The sequence below is a fragment of the Saimiri boliviensis genome, chromosome 5 (genome assembly GCF_048565385.1).
Source record: "Saimiri boliviensis isolate mSaiBol1 chromosome 5, mSaiBol1.pri, whole genome shotgun sequence".
Classification (NCBI taxonomy): domain Eukaryota; kingdom Metazoa; phylum Chordata; class Mammalia; order Primates; family Cebidae; genus Saimiri; species Saimiri boliviensis.
In genome coordinates, this window is record NC_133453.1 from 58,207,157 (window position 1) to 58,228,554 (window position 21,398).

Genomic DNA, 21,398 nt, shown 5'->3' on the forward strand with positions numbered 1-21,398 from the left:
CTTTTAGAGCTGAACTTGTTTTTATACCAGTATCTTTTCCTAAATAATTATTTTAATTATTTGCTATGATCATTGTGATTTATCATCACCTCTACTATAAACTCTGGGGTCATCTTTGAGTTTTCCTTCAGTGGCTATATCTAATATGTCTGGAAATCTTCTAGGTCTACATTTCAAATTCAAGAAGTTCTTCAATCAAGAGAAATATTAGACCAACCATAAACCTGAATCTATATAAAGAAATGAAGAGTGCTGGAAGTTAAATAAATCAAGGTAATAGAAAATTTTCTTACTTTAACTTGCTCTAAAAGATACTTGATTGTGTAAAGTAAAAACTGTAGTAATGCATTATATATTTATTGCAAATGTAAAAGTGAAATGTGTGAAAAAAATTGGACCTTTGTGCAGACCTGGCTGTGGCTTGCCGGTGTGCAAGCACACATTACTTTAGAGGGGCTGTGCCCCACCAGATAGGAAGGAGAGGGTTTTCTCCTCCAGTCGACCTTGCAACCTGTATACTAATGTAACTTATTAAAGGAGGGGTCACTCTTCCCCAGGGCAGTCCTCAACACTATGTCAGTGCTGGAAACACAGCCACTGGCAGATGTGGCCCCCCAGAGATCACCACAGAGCCTCTGAAGAGTCAGGGTCTGCTTTAATTTATTGTGTGCCTTCCTGTGTTTACCTCATTCAAGCTGACAGCATTGTTTATGGGAATCTATCCTTCTTTTAGACACATGGTAATTCTTGGTCTGTATTCCTGAACTCTTTGTTTTTTGAGAGATGAAAAAAAGAGAGAAGAAGTTATATTCCGAAAGTGAATTCCTGGTCTTGGCAGATGGCTCTGGGCACAGTGAGGGAGCATGAAGTCGTGGCCTGAGCCTGTTCTCCAGGCACTTGGGGCTAAATCACCTCCTGGCGGTGACTAGAGCTCATTCTGCTGGACAGGTTTTTACATAAAGCAAAGGGCATGTGAGGGATGGGATTCCTTGTTACTCTTATTGCAATAAAAGTCAATTGACTGATAAAAAAAAAAGTCCCAACCAAAGTTGGGAGTAAGGAATTGGGTATATACTGTTTTAAGTTTCTAATACTACATATGAAGTAGTAGTATTTTAAGGTGTATCCTGATTAATTAAACATGTATATTTTAAAACATACAGAAATAACTAAAATATTTATAGAAAGATATATCTAATATGCCCATGGTAGGAATAAAATAGAATATAAAAAATCCAAAAGAAGGTGAAAGTAAAAATAGGAAAAAAGAAACCTTAATAAGAACAGATGGAATATTAGGAAAAGCTAGCAAGGTGATAATTGAATCAAACATAAATAATTAAATGTAAACAGTATAAACACATTAATTTCAAGACATATATTGTCAGATTTTTTAAAAGCAAGATACAACTGTATACTACCAGGAATTTATTTTAAATAAAAGACATAAGTACAAAGTAAAGAGATGGGAAAAGATACACCATTAAAACTAGTCAAAAGAAAACAAGGCTGGACACGGTGGCTCATGCCTGTAGTCTCAGCACCTTGGGAGGCTGAGGCAGGCGGATCATGAGGTTAAGAGATTGAGACCATCCTGGCCAAATGGTGAAACCCTCGTCTCTACTAAAAAATACAAAAATTAGCTGGGTATGGTGGCGTGCACCTGTAGTCCAAGCTACTTGGAAGGCTGAGGCAGAATTGCTTGAAACTGGGAGGTGGAGGTTGCAGTGAGCTGAGATCACACCACTGCACTCTAGCCTGGTGACAGTCTCCATCTCAAAAAAAAAGAAAGAAAAGAAAAGAAAAAAAAAGAAAGAAAGCAAGAGTAGCTATATTAATAGCTGAAGTAGACTTAATGAAATTTACTGGGGATAAAGAGGGCTATTACATAATGATAAAGGGATTGGTTCTCCAAAAAAAAAAAAAATTATCATTCTACATGTGTAGACATCTAGCAATAGGACTTAAAAATGCATGAAGCAAAAACTGATAAAAATAAGGCAAATCCACAATTATGGTTGAAGATTACAACACTATTCTTGCACGAATTGATAGGACAAAAAGAAAGAAAATCATGGAGGATATAGAAAACCTGAACAACATTATCTATCAGTTTGACCTTCTACATACAGAACACTTCACTGTAGAGTACACTTTTTTTCAAGTTAATATGGATCATTCATTAAGAATGACCATCTTCTGGGTCATACAACAAATCTTAATACATCAATATACTTAAATTGAAATAATATAAAATGTTTGAGACTTCTCAAAAAGGTATAAAGAAAATCTCTAGATATTATAAAATAAAACTAATTATTTCTAAATAATCCGTTTGTCAAAAGAGGAAATTGCAAGAGAAATTAGAAATAATTTTGAATTAAATGAAATTAAAGCATAGCAAATCAATTTGTGGGATGCAGCTAAAGCAGTGCTTAGAGAGAAATATATAGCAGTAAAAACTTTTATGGCAAAATATATTAAGAATTCAACTATTCAGTTCTACTTATGATCTGTCAATCTTCCTTACCTAGATTATTAAAAAGCCTTCTAACTGATTTTGTAACTTCTACTCTTGCCTGCTACAATCTTTTTAAAACAGCAACTAGGGTGATTCATTTAAATCCTATGTCAGATTATGCCACTGTGCTCAAAATCTACATTGATTATCCATTTTTTCTCAGTGTAAAACATCAAAGACTTTTTGAGGCCACCTTGACCCTATGTTTTGTTCTACCCCTTACCTTTGTGATCTCATCTCCCATTTCTACCTCTTCACTCACTCTATGTGAGCTCCACGGCCTCCTCGCTGTGCCTGAAACACATCAAGCACTCTCCTGCCTTGAACTTAGACACTAGCTATACCCTCTGTCTAGAACAGTCTTCTCTCCAAAAGTCATTTGGTTAACTCCTTCAAATCTTTGCCCAAATATGCTCTTCTCAGTGAAGCTATCCTGGACCATCCTCTTTTAAATTGCAACTGTCATTCTTATATCCCTAATTTGCCCTATTTTTTCCCCATAGCATTTATCATTCTAACATAATATATATTTTCTTTTGTAGATTTCTTTTTATCGTCTGTCTTCCCACTACAATATAAACTCCTGGAAGATAGTGATTTTCTGTCCCTCTGATTTTCCTTTTTTCTTTTTGCCAGTATATCACAAATACTCAAAAGAGTGCCTGATGTGTAGTAGGCACTAAATACTTGAGGGATTCAAAGAAACAAGGAGGCAAGGAGGGTATATAGGGTTACTGAAGAAGGGGAAAGGATCAAGGGGAGAAGAAACTTTCTGCAATTTAACTCTGTGAATACTTTAGGAAATATTTGTAAGTGTTTGAAGTATTGGTGCAGCAAATTCCATGTCTGAACGTGCAACTACTCTCAAATTCAGTGCCCCTGAATTTTCCTCTTATTATTTGTCTATTTCTGTGGTGAGGACTTCAGAAATATTTTTATTGTAATTTTCATATTGCTTTCCATTTCTCAACATAATTTTGTAGATTTTCTGCCTTCTTAAGGCTAGTATTTATATGAATAACATGGAGTTTATAATGGGAGGGGTGGCAGTATGTATGTCCCTATACCTGGAAATTATATGTCAATGTACATATGTATACTTAATCTTGGGGAGGGAACTATAGCTTTTCATATTTTTAAATGGGCCTATGTCTCAAGAAACTTTAAAATATTCATTGACTATATAAGATAATTTAGGTTTAAGAATGCATACCTTGGAATATTTATAGCCAACTGATCTTTGATAAAGCCAAGAAGAACATACACTGGGGAAAGAGTACCCTCTTTATTAAATGGTGCTGAGAAAATTAGATAGCCACATGCAGAAAAATAAAACTGGACCCCTACCTCAACATATACAAAAATCAATTCAAGATGGATTAAAGACTTAAATGTAAGACCCAAAACTAACATTACAAAGAGAAAACATGCAGAAAACTCTTCTGGGCACTGGTCTAGGCAAAGAATTTATGACTAAGATTTTAAAAGCATAGACAACAGAAACAAAAATAAGCAAATGGGACTTAAGCTTTTGCACAGAAAAAAGAAATAACAGAGTGAAGAGACCGCCTGTTGAATGGGAGAAAATATTTGCACACATCCAACAGGAGATTAATATCCAGAACATACAAGGAACTCAACAACAACAACAACAACAAAACCAGTTTCATTAAAAAGTGGGCGAAGAACATGAATAGACATTTTTCAAAACAGGACACACGAAGGGCCAACAGATATATGAAGAAACACTCAAGATCACTAACCATCAGGAAAATCCAAATCAAAACCACAATGAGATATCATCTTACCTCAGTTGGAATGACTGTTACTAAAAAGATAAAAAATAACAAATGTTGGTGAGGATGCAGATAAAATGAACTGTTACATTATTGGTGGGAATGTAAATTAGTACAACCTCTGTGGAAAATAGTATGGAAATTTCTTAAAGAACTAAAATAAGTAAAATATAACTATCATTTGATCTAGCAATCCCATTACTGAGTATCTTCCTAAAGAAAAAAGAAATAAATATATCAAAAAGATACCTGCAGTTACAGCACTATTCACAACAGAAAAGATATGGAATCAACTTAAATGTCTGTTGACAGATGAACAGATAGAGAAAATCTGGTGTATGTATATGTGTAATGGAGGCCAGGCATGGTGACTCATGCCTGTAATCCCAATACTTTGTGAGGCCAAGGTAGAGGATTGCTTGTGGCCGGGAGTTCGAGACAAGCCTGGGGAATATAGTGAGAACCTCTCTCTTGAAAAAATAAAAAAAATTAGCTGGGCCTAGTGTCATGTACCTGTAGTCCTGGCTACTCAGTAGGATTGCTTGAGCCTAAGAGATCAAGGCTGCAGTGAGCCATGTTTGTGCCACTGCACTCCAGCCTGTGTGACACAATGAGACTCTGTCTCAAAAATGTACATGTGTGTGGTGTACACACACACACACACACACACACACACATTTTGGAATCAGGCTACTGTGAATGTAAGCCCTTTCTCTGGCCTTTACTAGCTGTGCAATTTTCAGCGTATGTTTTAATAATTCGAGTTTCTGTTTCCTGTGTAAAATATGTGTATATGTACATATGTACATATATGTGTGTATACCACACACATACACACAATGGAATGCTTTTCAGCCATAAAAAATGAAATCATGTCTTTGCAGGAGCAAAGATGGAGCTGAAAGTCATTATCTTAAGTAGAAAAGTCAGGCACAGAAAGACAAATATATGTTCTCAAAAATAGGTATTAAAAAGTATTCACATGAACATAGAGTAGAATTATAGATAATGGAGACTCAAAATGGTGAGGGGCTTGGAGCAAGGAGAATGATGAGAAAGCGGTTAATGGGTATAATGTACATCATGTGAGTGGTAGATACCCTAAAAGCCCTGGCTTAATCATTATGCAATCTGTGCTTGTAACAAAATTACATATGTACCTCCTAAATTAGTACAATTTTTTAAAAAGATTGTGTGACTTGGAGTCAGACTGCTCTGAATGTAACCCCCTGCTCTGTCCCTTACTAGCTGTGCAATTTTCAGCATATGCTTTAGCAAACTGAGTCTGTTTCCTGTGTACAAGGAGGATGTTTACACTGACCTCATTGTTTTTTTTTCTGTGAACACAAAAAGACATGATACATGTACAAGGCTCAGCAAAGTATATATGAGACTTGGTCAGCACTCAGATGAAAGTTATGACTGTTACTAGTGTTTGTAAAATCCTGGCTTTAAATCACTGATTTAAAACTCAAAGTAGTTTCCCTTTATAGTGTTATCCATATTGAACTCCTAGGCAATGTAACATATCATGTAGAAAGTCAATAAAAATAATTCTTACGTTCTACATGTATATATGGATTGACTGTATAAATGTATCATACTAGATAAATTAGAATACATTTACATGGACGACATAAACTTATACTAATAGAAAACAACTACCATGGGTTGGGGGGGGGAACTCTATTCATTCACTCTTACTCACTGAACTAATAATTACTCAGTACCTTTGCTTCACAGGGTACTACATATATAGCAGCAGTAATTTTCTTCAGAAAAATATTCTGATATGAAATCTCCTCACATAGAATCTCTAAGTGTGAAACCAAGACACCTCCCTTCCTACCCAGTACCCACCCACTAACCTGTCAGTAGCTGTGTAGATGACCTCAGCTCCAGTTTCTGCCATTGCAAATAGTTCTGTGGCTTTGGCAAGGCCTGTCTTTGGGATATTTCTCAGATTCAAGCTGCTCTCTCCAACTTGTTTCCTAATAGCAGTGTTCACTGCCGCTAACCTTCTCCCTGTCTCCACCTTGAGTCACATAACTCAACCTCAATTTTGCCCCAAAGTTAAATGTCCTCAAAGGAACCTCCATATCACTATCATTAATATCATGTGACCATGTTATTTTTTATTTTATTTTGAGATATGGTCTTGCTCTGTCACCCAGGGTGGAATACAGTGGCATGATCACAGCTCACTGCGGCCTCAGCCTCCTGGGTTCAAGTAACCCTCCTGCCTCAGCTTCCTCAGTAGCTGGGACTGTAGGTGTGCACCATCTTGCCCGCAGCTTATTTTTTATGTTACATTTTTTGTAGAAAGGAGGTTCTCATTATGGTGCCCAGGCTGGTCTCAAACTTAAGTGCTCGAGCAATCCTCCTGTTTTCCAGCCTTCCAAAGTACTGGGATTACTGGGGTAAGCCACTGCACCCAGCCTAACCATGTAATTTTCCTAGCAGCAGTGAGGTGAAATGGAAGGGCCAATGATAACAAGAGAAGGATAAAATTCCAAATTCCCCTTCCCCTCAAAAAACTCAAAAGTAAGTTATACCGGTATAAAGAAATCTAGGTCTTCAAGTTTACAGTTCTTTCTTGATTTTTAACCATAGCTGCATTTTTTTTCTTGAAACTTATCCATAGTGCAAATAACAGTTTCCATGTCTTAAGGGTTGCCCACAAAGTGGTTTCATTATTAAACCTATCAAAAAAGGATGGACAGCAACAAGTTTAGGTTTGACTTGTTTAAATGGACCAAATTGGTACATTTTTTGCTGTCATCCCTTTCCAGACAATAATAAACATACTATTTAAGTCTGCCTCAAAGAATGGAATGCCATCTACAAGTGCATGTTTATCAATGTGGATAGGAACCTGGCTTATTCTGACCGTTTGGATTCATGGAAACTTCACTAGAATGCTACCATGACCCTTGTTCATATCTCGTATTTTCCTAGTCACCCTGTGGTTTTCTGTCTTAAGCATACTACACCTTCTTCTATCATATTTTGAAAGTTCAATTCAGAATCATGTCACTGGCTCTATGAAGAAGTTTCATGTCTCTACTATTCAGCCTCTCATTATCTTCCAATTAATTATGTTCCTCAGAACACAATGGGCATAAGAATTTAACCATCAACTTTACCTTCTGAGATGGTTTTCTTTCACCAATTAGTGTTGTTCAAAAGTATACTGTGAAAATAATGACACTGACATTCTAGAAAAACAAAGCAGCTACCTTTCTTTCAACAGTTCTCTTTGAGCCAGGAGTTACAATTTTACATCTATAATTACCTCACAGACTGTATTTCAAAACACTGCTTTAAAGAGAGCTGGCATTCTTTGTCCTAAAAATGATGAAACATAGAGGCAGTTATTAAGGAACGTATATTTTGAGAATGATAGTGGGCCCTAATTACAAACAAAAAAAGAACAGACATTTGAATGATGGCCAGATATAAATGATGAATCTTTAGCAGTTCTTAAAATTTTGTCCTTACCAGCAGGGTGCAGTGGCTCATCCCTGTGATCCCAGCACTTTGGGAGGCCGAGGTGGGTGGATCACCTGAGGTCAGGAGTTTGAGACCAGCCTGGCCAACATGGTGAAATCCTGACTCTACTAAAATTACAAAAATTAGCTGGGTGTGGTTGTGTGGACGTCCGTAATCCCAGCTATTTGGGAGGCTGAGGCAGGAGAATCACATGGACCCTGGAGAGGAATGTTGCAGTAAGCCAAGGTGGCAGCTCTACACTCTAGCCTGGGTGAGAGAGGGAGACACCATCTAAAAAAAAAAATGCCTTTACCATTCAAAGTACTTTTTGAAAATGGAAGCCACATCCTGCTGACCCATTTATCTAATCCTCTTTTATGATCTGTACCCACCACTATTATTATACAGCATGTGACTAGATATTTATTTCCATACAGCAACTGGCAAAATCAGCAGATAATATTCATATACTAGATGTTTATTGACTCCGTGTGTGAATATCTCTATGATGTGTCTTGTAAAATAGAAAATATGAGACATGGTTCTGTCCTCAAGGATTTTGTAGGTAAATAAGAAGAGACATGACACTGACATAAATAACTGTGTTATAAGAAAGAAAGGTCCCTTTAAGCTTCCATTTTATTTCAGTGTAGAAAACAGAAGAACAGTCCTGGATGAGGCTTAAGGGAATCACATAAGAAAGATACCCTTTGGTCTTCTTCACAGCCATTTCACTTTATTTGGTCCCTTTTTTATTTCCTGCACTCTCTGCCCTTCCTCAACACCCTCCCACAAATAAATACAAGAACAAATCCTGAAGATTTACTTTTCTGATGGCTGATGCATCAGAATTGCACACAGGTGCTTTGTCTAAGTCTCTTTCCATGCTAAGCATAAAATAAAGTGAACTAACTCAGATACAAATCTCATGCCTTATTTCTCTAAAAGTGTTGTATATCTTTAATCTTAACACAGGACATCAGTAGAGGTTGTTTATTAAAAGAGGAAATTGAAACACATAGAGGCCGTTAGCCCACATTTTAGTTATCTGATTAATTATGAGGCTGGCATTAGAATCTTTCTTTTTTTTAAAAGAGGAATTAGGCTGTGTTCCTAGTTCTGGGGTAACTAGGAATTACTATTACTAATTACTCCATCAGGGAACTGAAAAAAAAAGTGATCAAAGAGTTTAGGGATATCCAGTATCAGCAAACAGTCCCTGCTTTATCTCCTCAGAGTTCAAGCTGCCCCAGCGTGAGGAAGTGATGATCAGAATTCCTCAGGACTCTTCCCCGCCATGAGCTGGGAGCACATTGCGGATACTGGAAAAGCCAATGATGTGTACCATTTGGATCCAAAGCCCCAGCTTCCAGTTCTACTTCTCTGATACATTTTTTCCCTCTTTAGTACTACAGATTTCTCAAATCCGAGATTATACTACCTTCCTCAAAAGTATACTTTTGCTTCTAACTGGGAGCCCCATCTTCATTTCAGATCTTCTTTTCTCTTTTCTCCTGGTCAGAGGCATATTATTCCTTCCTCCTGAATCTTCACCATACTGTAGGCCAGGCGTCCCCAAACTTTTTACACAGGGGGCCAGTTCACTGTCCCTCAGACCGTTGGAGGGCCGCCACATACTGTGCTCCTCTCACTGACCACCAGTGAAAGAGGTGCCCCTTCCTGAAGAGCGGCGGGGGGCCGCATAAATGGCCTCAGGGAGCCGCATGTGGCCCGCAACTGTAGTTTGTAGTTTGGGGACGCCTGCTATAGGCCTTTATAAAACAAGCTGTGGGGAAGAGGGGTGCCCAGAGACTGAAAGAATTTAAAATGCCACAGTATAAGCTGCCCTTTCAGGCTTTATTTGCTTTTCACATCCTATGTTCACTCTGACAGTGAAAGGCAACCATTTCCTTAGTATATCAATCAACCAAAAACAATACATCAAAGCTGTAAGTTCCAGGGACTGTCTAGCACGTTATCTCCTTAATGTCTAGAGAAAATACCTACTGAACCTCTTCCCACACTTTATATTGTCATCCTCCCTTGTAATGGTACTCTGATCATTTTAGTCTTATACTTTTCAATAGAGAAAATTCTACCTAAGAAAATAAAAATGGAAAAAAATTAATGAGGCTTATGTATTTATAAAGTATCAGGATTCATAAAAGTATTCATAAAACAGCCAGGATATTAGCTGTGTTAATACCATCCATGGTTTCATACAACAATATTTTCTTCAAAGTTATCCTAAAGAGCAATAGTGAGCAAGATCCTAAATCCTTAAGTAAGCACTAAATAAATACACCTATTCAAACCAAGAACTGGTGAAAGGGCATTTGTTTTCATAGAATTTCAAATCCTAGTCAATTATGTTAATAATACAAAAGCTTTTGTAAGAAAGGAATTCTTATTCAACATCTCTTTTCACCAGGAAAAAAAACCCAGATAACAAAAATCATAAGCAATAGCATCATGCCATCATGCCTTATTTACTGCCAAAGAAATTGTAAGTGACTCTTTTTAAGCCAGTAAATTATTTTCAGGTCAAGCCTGTTCTTTATAGACTTCACTGCACAAAATAATTCTTCACTGCATTGAATCCAAAGGTTATCCAAAATTCTACATTAAACAGTAAAACAAAAAGTCAAAATTGTAAGGAGCCAGCTCTGGTTCTTGTAATTATTACTACATGATTCAAGCTAATGAGTTTTTTTTTTTTTAATTAGCTGTTGATTCTTCTACATGTCCATGTTGGCAATGACTTCTTTGAGGTAAAAATAAAGCTACTATTTGAAGTATTAGGAGTGGGTCTGAATTTCCTAAATTCATTAGTTCATATTACTTTGAAACAGTCCTTTTCACCAATTGCATTCACTTTGAAAACTCTGGTCCTGTTGTAACATACATACTATTAGCAATTACCTGCAAAATTTTTCCAAGAGTGGATCTGGCCTTGACTCCTTAAAGCAGTATCTCTTCAGGATCCAGAAAGGCCAAATGCAGGATTTCCCACATCCTGAAATGTGACTCTTTTACTACCTCCTAGATATAGCTGGCTAAACTTTCTGCCAAGTTTTACTCAGAAAGTTTGAGAAGAATTAAGAATTTAGAGAAAAAAAGGCTGAGGAATAAGGACAGAGTAACTGAATGCACAGTATTATAGTACAGGCCACTCATTTCCAGTGATCTTACAAAGAATATGCTAATGACATTCCCATTATCAGTGTTTCATTAGTATATCCGGTTACAATATTATAATCATCTACAGGGCAAGAATAGGGCTTATAGGGTTCTATTAATTCGGTCCTTAATACTATGCCAAAATTGACATATAATAGATGCTTTCAGGCAGTGCCTGCTATAACCTAATGGAGCCAAACACATCACAAATTAGGAGAGTAACAAGCAAATTCCATTTAATTTGTTTTTACAAATATAGGAATTGAATGACAGAGTTTTGTATGAGTCATGGCCACACACAAACTCCAAGTCTCCCTTCTAAGGTGTCCCCAGCTCAAAGCCAAATTGTGGTGGAAACTGTTTTGCCTCACCTTTTGGTTACTGCTTCCACACAACCCCTTGTACGGGCAGAGTATACATTGCTATTCCCTTCTTTGAACGCTCTCCTTTCTCCTCTTTAATTTTTCATTGCCATTTCCAGAGAAAGCTGTCAATAATCCTGATTTACAAATGTCTCCCTCCTTTGAAGTCTTAACAGTCTTGTCTAAAAAAAATAGTCTTGTCTATATGTATAGTTATGTCTATACCACATAATATAATTATGTACAGTGTTCTACCTAGGTTTGTGGGCTGAATTTCCCCAGCTAGACTAGAAGTACTTTAAAGGCAGAGTGTACCTCTTATCCTTCGAGTGCTTTCCTCATTGATGGGCATGTATGGAGAAAAATACTTCTGAGTTCCCATACATTGCCAAACTCTAGACCTCTCTAGTATCAGGCCCTCCTGTGTTCTGCCGAGGTACAGATCTCACTCTTGACACACTCTTCTCTTACTTCCTGATTTCTCCCTGCTCAGTAAAACGCTGATGTTCTTGGAGCTCTAGTTGATAAGTAGTTCTTCTAATAATAATCTTCCTTGACTATGGTGTTTTAACAGCGGCCAGCTAAAGACAAGGTCCCTGTCTATCTAAACTGATAATGACCAAAGATCATGGCAAAATCAGTGTTCAAAAAATCTGGAGACATTGCGGGGGTGAGTGTGGGGTGAAATCCCTAAACTTATATAAAGTAGGTAGTCAAGTACTCCAGTTGGGTATAAGTCAAGATATAGGCCCCACATCCTGATCATTCAGCACAATACCTATTTCTAGTTACTTCCTTTTGCTTCAGGGAGGCTGGTACAGTAAGTGTTGATCAAGAATGATAAAGGTCATGCTGATTTTTCAAAAGTATGAGTTATAGAAAAAAGATCAGGTGAAACATTATTTTTAAAAGAGACCTAATATGTTTGACAGGCTTACAGACAGAAAACAGAACTCTGGAAATAGCATAGAAGACACATCAGAAAAAAAGTTCCCAGTGTTTTGAAAGAGCTGATGTAGTGAATCAGAAAGAGAAATAACAAAATGAGTTGATGATAATGGAGAAAACTTTGAATCTTTTCAGAAGCACCATCGCTCAAACATTGGTCACACTACATATTAATTTTAACTTTCCCATAATTGAAAACATGGTGTTCAAATGTGTGAGTAAGCGAGGCAGGGAGAGTTGGAGAGGGGGAAATAAGAAAAGTTGGGAAAGTTTATTATCTTCATATTATACATATATATTTTTTAGATTTCACACTCTACCCAAAAGCAGACAGTTACAATGAGGCTGTTGATGAGTGACTTATTGAAGAGGTAGGATTGATTTAACCATTCTTTGGTTGCTCTGTGTCAAATATTCTCCTAAGCTCCTTATGTTTGTTTACTGATTTCTTACCGAAATCCATTGCAAAGAACTGTGAAGAGTCTGAGATTTTACCCTACTTGTAAGCTAACATGCTAGATTGTCACAAATGCATGGACCTGGAAACAGATATGAGACTCCTGGGTCAGAGACAGAGGACTTTATTATAGGTTGAATATGTCTTATCTGAAATGCTTGAGACAAGAAATGTTTCAGATTTTGGATGTTTTCAGATTTTGGAATGTTTGGATGTATGTAAGGAGATATCTTGAGGATGGGACCAAAGTCTAAACATTAAATTCATTTATGGTTCACATATCTTATACACATAGCCTGAAGGTAATTTTATAAAATATTTTCTAAAAATTTGTGCATGAAATGAAGTTCTTACTGCATTTTGACTGGCTCATTACACGAGGTCAGGTGTGCAATTTCCCAGATGTGGTGGTATGTCGGCACTCAAAACATTTCAAATTTTGGAGCATTTGGATTTTGAATTTTGTGATGAGGGATATTCAAATTTGTATTCACATCAGGAATACTAGAGTACCACCATTTGTATCAATTCTCTCAGGGCCAGATGATGCCTACGTTTGGAGATAGTACTGTTATAGGACAGAAATCCTGAGATTAGGGAACCCAAATATTTCCAAAAGGCAGGATGTATGCTCACCTTTGCCCCAAAGGGAGATATTATCTTTATTATGCTAGATGGTCAGCACACCTGCCCTTTGCTCTGGAGGCAAATACTATCTATATCTTTCAAGGCAGTTTGCTATACTAACATCTTTAAAAGAATAGTCTGAAACAAAAATTGTCAGTATTTCTGCTCTAAAGACAGGCAGAAATGGGAGAAACCTATGGAGAATTATGTGACAACGTCTGTGAATAGACATTATCATTAACTAATTTTATAGGTGCAGAAGCTAGAAATGAAAAGTAATTTGCCCAAGGCCAAACCCAGATAGTCAATTCCAAGAGCTGAGGATATTAACCAGTGTGATTCACTCATTTTCTCTTGAATGTTACTTAAACATTGTTACTTAAATATACGGCAACATGCAAAAGTTCAGAGTGTCATCCCAGCACCTTATGTTTCTCATCTAGAAACTAGGCAAGGAGCCAGTGGGGAGAGGTCTTGCGTTAGAGGCTCAGGCTCTCTTTGAGATCCTTTCAGATTTAGTATGTTGTGATTCTAAGATTTGTCTATTCGAATGAAGAAACAGTGTGTGTAAGCAGATGTGATGCAGACTGGAAACAGAAAAATAAGAGCATCTATTCGTTGTCAGTGTACATTTAAAAACTTTTGTCACGACCTTTGCATTCCTTAATTTTTATGAGATTCTTGAGAAAAGTGAGTCTTGAATTACCACTTAAGGTATTTTTGGTCTTTCTAATTATAGTTCATGGCTAGGGTAAGCAGATACTTTATTTTCGAACTACCCCTATCATAAAACTTCCTTTTTCTAGAATATGAGTGAGAATATTATGTAAGAATAAACTGAGGGCAGTCTTCAAGTTGTTTATGCCTGGAATGTTGCCAGGCCAGCATGTGCTGGATGGAGCACTACCAAAGAAGGGAAAGAAAAGCAAAGGCGCTGCAGAAACATCGGTGACATAGTCAGACTGTGACTCTTCTTCATATCCAGGGGACATCAAGAATTCTTTTTCTCAAGTTGGAATCTAGTTTTAGAACTACCAGTAGATACTGACTGATACTCTAACTCCATGCATAATATCAGACACTTCATCTTATCACCATTTAGATCACGGTGACACTCTGCCTGTTGTTATGAAGACCTTTGGAAACCTCAGGACCAGAGAAATACAAGAGCGGCCCTCCTGCCCCTTTATATGTTGATGTTCCCTGGGAGACTGTCGTTGAACCACTTCTACTCTCATTTTGCCTACTGTCTTCAGGGTGTCTCATCTACTTCCTGGGCTTCAAAGGCCATTTATACCCTATTGACTCCCCAGACTCTAAATATGGTTCATCATGTTCTCCTGAACCCTTGGCCTATATAATCAACTTTCTGTTGGAAATCTCCACTTGAATGTGTTAAGGACATTTCACATTCAGCTGTTTAAAATGGGTGTCACCACCCTCTAACCCTCCTTCTTTTCCTTACATATTCTCCATGTCATTTAGGGGCATCACCATCTACTCAGGAATCACCACATTCTGTTAATACTCCTTCCTAAATTTCTCCATTTCCATTGACAACGTCTTTGTAGAAATTGCTATTAACTTTGATCCTGACCATTATGTCAGTCTCTAATTGATCTTCTGAAGCCAGAATTCTCTCTGTAAAATGCATACCTGATCCTGTCAACCTTCTTCATAAAATCCCTCAATGTTTAGAAACTCCCCAGCTATCAACAGGGTAAAGCCTGAACTCCTAATACGACCTTCAAAGCCTCTGTAATTGTGCCCTTGCTTGCCTCTTTAGCCTCATGGTGACAGAGTGCCCTCATTCTAGCCATACTTATCTATTTTCAGATCCTCACACCAACCTCTTTCTTTCTTCCCCTCTCTCACAGATGTCCTTCCTGCCTTGGACACCTTTTCTATTATAAAATAATCAATCCCTACTCACCGTACTCAGCTGGAAAAAGATCATTTATTCAGAGAGCCTTTCCTGACCCATAGACCTGTATGGGCTCCCATAGTGTCTTGAACTTCCTCTAGCATTAATCTTGGTTTCGTTTTCCAGTAATTCTTGATAGCAATGCCATCTGCCTCATTGGACGTTAAGGCTGGAAATGGCATAACCGTGCTTGAATCTCCAGCATTTGACCTGGAACATGACACTTAGTAGGAGCATGTTAAATTCCTGTTAAGTGAATGAATGAACCAATAAAGCATCTGCCCAGGTGCACTTTTGTGAGTCGGAGAGTTGCCAGGTGTCAGTGAAGCAGCACCCAGCCTTTTAGCTTGACTTTTCCTAGCCTTCTTTCTTAAAATGTAAATGGTAAGGCCTAATTTCTTGGATTGAGGCTCAAAGTGCCTCCTCTTGATTTCTTAGAAAAGTCAGGATTTAACCGCAAAAGTTAAGACAGTTCAGGATCCATCTTCAAAATAGATAACGCCAGATTTTTAATATATCTGTTTCATACAATGTTTTTCTCTTTTCCCATGTTTAATAATGGAAATTTTACAAAATATAAAGTGTTTAAAATGATCACATTTCTCCTCTTTAGCCTCTAATTTTTAAAAGTATCTTTCTTATTAGGAGAATGGCAGGACTATTTGTGCCATATAAAATAGGAATTTAAATTAGGATGTATAACCATATTATACTCTGATTTTAGTCATTGTCTTGAATGCCATTGAGTATATCATAAAAGTATATCCTGGATTACACAACAACAGCAAAGAGGAAATGCTTTCCAGATCATGATCAATTCCAAATTTAAAATTTGGAATTGCAAAGCAAACTTTTATGAAAAGTTTCCTCCCTGCCTTCAGCCCACCAACTCTGGGGACATTTCTGTGATGTCTGAGCTAAGTGGTATTTTTGCGGGGTCTAAGCATTGCAGTTGCTGTTCAGGCAAGAGGGAGATTTAGTTTTTTTTTTTTTTTTTTTTTTTTTTTTTTAGTTTAGGGGGAAAGTGAAATTTAGTTTTTTTTCCAATTTAGGGGAAGAAGAAAACTGGGTCATCCATGTTTTTTGTCTACCCTTTCATTTATCACAGACAATGTTGTATGCATGATCCAAAGATAACCATTAAGTGTCTGCGAAAAACCTAGAGAAAAGTTATGTGATTGCAAAATTATGATCTCAAGAAATAACGACTTCTAACTCTTACCTTTAGCCCCATCAATAGAGCAGCATGATTATAATTAGAATGAGCACTCAGGTTTGTCCAGGACAGTGCTTGTTTGGTCTGTTGTTCTGAGCAAATTTTTTGTTTGTTTGTTTGAGACAGGGTATCGCTCTGTTGCCCAGGCTGTAGTGCAGTGTTCTGATCTCCACTCACTGCAATCTTTGCCTCCCAGGCTCCAGTGACCCACCCATCTCAGAGCCCCAAGTAGCTGGGACTACAGAGGTGTGCCACCACATTTTTGGTAGAGATGAGGTTTTGCTGTGTTCTCCAGGCTAGTCTCGAACTCGGGAGCTCAAATGATCTGCCTATCTTGGCCTTTCAAAGTGCTGGGATTACAGGCATGAACCACTGTACCTGGCCCTGAGCTGATTATTAACAGTGATTCTTTTATGCTCAAAAACATCTTTGGGATATAAATTACATAGTCATTTTACATATTTTGATTATTTAGCATAACGCCAACTCACTCGGTTTCTTTTTTTAATTCCTCATTTTATTTTTTGAGAATTTACTATGTGCCAGCCATTGCCATAGCTCTTTTTCACTTTCACTCTAATTAATATTTTACAACAAATCCACTATGTAGATAATGTCACTGTCTTAAACAACAGGAAACTATGATTCAGAAATGTTAAGGCATTACCCAAGGCCACACAATAGTACATGATAGCCAAAATTTAGATGCATCTCTGGGCAACTGAAAAAACATTCTCTTTCAATTATATTATGTGCAGGTTCAAAATGGAGACTTAAAAACAAACTTCCCCTAACACTTCTCCCTCTTCCAACCCTACTCCTCCTTCCTCCTGCCCACGTAAATAAATAAAACACGCAGACTGAAGCAGCAAGCAACCCAGAGTGGTTTGGTGCAAGACAGAGGCTAGCTGACTCCTGGATGATGGTACATGACTAACTTAACCAGATACTGGAGTAAATCATGAATTCTAATAGCTCAGTTGTCCGGAATATGTTTTCAGATCACTCTGTGTGTCCCTAGGGCTTCCTTGAAAGAGAAAAAACTACTCCAGAGAACTTTCACTATGTGCTTCTCACTCCCTTTGTGGCCCTGAAAACAGAACGGAACTCCTCCCTAGCCTGCTGCCCACTACTACCAGTCTTTCCCACACCCCAGATATGAAGAAAGATAATCAGGCCCTCAAATAGAAGTTTCCCGATTATGAGTCATGGCTTACTCAGCCTTTGTTACAGAGAACCTGGAAGCCTTTGAAATATGCTGTTGATTTTGGCAGTCTTAACTCCCTGTGCTGTTATCAAGAAACAAGTTACACGACTAATTTGCTTGAAAAGTTACCTCTGTAATGAGTATATTAAGAAGAGCCTATGTTAAAGGAGCTGGTGTTTAATATACAGTGTTTAATGTCAGTATATATGAATATCTACTCATTTCCTTGAACAATACTTCATAGCCAATAGTTCCTCAATAAATAGCTGTTACACTGAGTTAAATATAAGCTAACATTATTATAGGATACTTTCTGTGAGCCAGCGTTATAGTAAGAGATACTTTTTTTCTCTCTCTCTCTGTATACACACATACACATATTGTATGTATATGTAAAATAAACATATATTATGTGTGTTTTATACATGATACATAATATCTTAGGCATAATAAATACTTAAGTATAGACATTTAAATTTAATTAAGCTAGATATGAAAACAACAACATATGTCAGCATAAATCCCTTAAGATTAGTTATTTTTGATAAGTACCTCATAGGGTTAATTTCTGAAACAATTATATACTATACCAGGGTAGACATTATATAGTTTCAAGAAAAATGAATTGTTATATTCATTTAAGTTAAATTAGATATCTACTGTTATAGCATAGATACTTTATAGCCCTTATCTGCAAAACATAGATGATAATATGGACCAATTATGAAGGTTGGCAAGCAGATAAAATTGGACAATGCAGTAAAGTGCAGCTCCTAACATTTTGCAGGCACTCTACAAATCAATGACCTCTTCATAACTACAGTAAGACTTTGGATATAGATAGGTATTTAGGAGAAAAATCTTGTTCAGCATTATGTGTAAAGGTACTGCTTAAATACATGCATTTGTTCTATCATTGTAAATATTGTTATTAATATATAAACTTAAAGTATTAGCTTTAAAGTTGACTTGGGAAGGTAAAATTTTATAGTCTGCAGTTTTTCAAAGATAAGATTCTGAAGATTTTGCCTGAAAAAAGAAATGCTCTTTTAAAAAATGTGCTTTGAACCTAAACAGTAGAAAGGAGGTTAAATAGAAAAGTTCTCTTTCTCTCTCTAAGCATAAGCCATTCAATAAGCAGAGCTCTCCTGCCCATTAGAATTTGTTCAAGAACAGACAGGTAATCTAATGTAGGTCAAGACCCAAAGAAAGTTTTCAAAGTTGTTGATAAAGGAATTTCTCTGTTCTTATAAAAATTGCTGAAATACTTGGGTTCTCCTTTGTTGGATACTTTGGTGCATAGATTCAAGGCTTAAAACCGCTGCAGTCATCTTGCTACTGTTTGAAGATTAGGGAGATACACAGAAGAGATAATAGCTAAGAGAGAGGCAGAGGAATAAAGCTGTAGAAATTATATTAAGCCAACCTAAGGGATAAATCTTGACTAAGTCCAATGAGTTTTCTCAAACTACAGTACCAGGCCGGAAACATCAGCTTCATCAGGGAATCTGTTCAAATACAGAATCTAAAGCCCTAGTCCAGAAAAGTGGAATCAGAAACTTAGGGTGGAGCTCAGCAATCAGTGCTTTAAGATGCCCTTAGGGGATTCTGATGCAGACTAAAGTTTGAGAACCACTGGTTTAAGCCAGTTTGAGTAATAGTTTCTGTTACTTGCTCTCAAAAGTACATTAAATGTAACACCTAGTGAAAGTACACTCAAATTGACTAATGATTAATTAACATAAAAGATTCCAGAAAGGGAAATCATGCTGTAATAGGCCTGGAAGAATGCCCTGTTATAGTGTAGTAGCTATACTCAAAGGCTTTGGACCCAGGCTGCCTGGGTTCATATCCCAGTTTCACTACTTATTAACTGTGTGACCTGGAGCAAACTTGCTTAGTTTCTTCCTCTGTAACCTGTAGGTAATCTTATCACAGTTTTGAATATTAAATTAGTTAATAAATGGAGAGCAATTAGAAATTTTCCTGATGTATTCTAAGCACTAGGTACATGTCAGGAATTACTATTACCATCGACACGCAAAATATTCGTTACATCAGAGGAGTCCTAAAAAACAAACCACGCCTGACTAAACTGACCACATTAATATTCTTTTAATAATGTGAAATTGTTGGTGCCAAATTACTCTCACAATGGTATTTGAATTCAAGTCAATAATTTTTTTTTTTTTCGGATAGAGGTTTGCTCTGTCGCGTAGGCTGGAGTGCAGTGGCGTGTGGTCTGCTCACTGCAACCTCTGCCTCCTGGTTTCAAGCAATTCTCTGCCTCAGCCTCCTGAGTAGCTAGTATTACAAGTCTGGCTAAATTTTGTATTTTTAGTAGAGACGGGGTTTCACCATCTTGGCCAGGCTAGTCTTGAACTCCTGACATCCTGATTGACATGTCTCATCCTCCCAAAATGCTGGGATTACAGGCGTGAGCTACCACGTCTGTTTTAAAGTAAATAATTTTATTATGAAATGTGTATCTCGTTATAGGGATAACACTATAATTGTTTATTTAAAAATTCCTCTGAAAAAATAACTGCCAGAATCTAATGTTAATTTTTTATTTACTAAACAAATATGTACTAAGGACCAATTAATAAGGTGCAAATAATTTTTTTAATGTAAACACATGCGCACACACACTTCTCTCTAATAAAACTAGAAAAAAAGGCTGGATAATAGACATGTTAGTGTTCATCTTTGGGCAATGGAACTATGGTTTATATTTTTGTTTTTATATAATCTGTATTTTTTTAAATGTCTTGTTACTATTTAATATAAGTGCATTTCTAAACAGCAAATAAAAATTACTTTTCTTTGAAGAAAAATAGAGGTCCAAATAATCTCAGGGCGTCCAGGAGTCATTTTTCATTTGCGACATAGTAGCCAATCAATTCTGCATTGTACAGTACTCAGTTTCCAAATTCTAGGTCGGTTTTTGTTCCTTTAGGAAGATTCAAGCCTGAGTTCAGGACCAGCTCATGTCTAACCCCCAGACTTCAAGAGTAGAAATCAGTTGTGGATGCTTTAGGACAGATCATAGGCATCCAAACCCACAGCCAGTGGAAAGATGCTTAATGAACGAGTTCATTCTGCCTAAGAGTCCTTTGGGCTGCAGACTGGGGATGCACATAGTAAGGAAGTTGGACAAATGTTTAAGGTTACAAATTTCAGGAAGTCTTAATCCAGAAACCAGCCTAAGATCTCTCTCTCACACTTGTGTTCATCAAAGGACAGATTCTCCTGGCTAGATTTAACAGTGTTCAGTAATTTTGTACTCATGAACCATGGTAGCAAGTATTCACAAACCAGAACTCTAGCAAATCACAATTTATAGTCAGGTAGACAGTACACACATTCAAATGACTATTTACTGAGTTGATTTGTAACTATTCATTTTCTTCCTATGCTTCTGTTCTATTCCCATCACAAACTAAATGGGTCAGTGAAAGAATGGTAGCCAATATGTAGCACAATTAAGAGCTTAACTCTATAAAGGTAGTCATAGGTTTTTAACCCCATTCTAAATAATGGGATAAAGGTAAGTTTGATGGGTCATGCATACAAAACTGTATGACCTGTCAGACACCTAACCTCTCAAACCTACCTCTTCGAGCTGTTTTGAAGGCTAAAATAATACATGTGCAATGCTTAAGTCA

At 37.1% G+C, this 21,398-nt stretch overlaps 1 long non-coding RNA gene across 3 annotated transcripts in view; it reads left to right on the forward strand.

Annotated features, from left to right (window-relative positions):
• Window positions 1-21,398, forward strand: part of LOC141584576 (uncharacterized) — a 162,409-nt gene that overhangs the window by 66,191 nt on the left and 74,820 nt on the right. For all 3 annotated transcript variants that reach the window (XR_012517692.1, XR_012517690.1, XR_012517691.1), the window contains one exon: window positions 165-273. This is a non-coding gene — a long non-coding RNA (uncharacterized LOC141584576). The remainder of the gene's footprint in view (window positions 1-164; window positions 274-21,398) is intronic.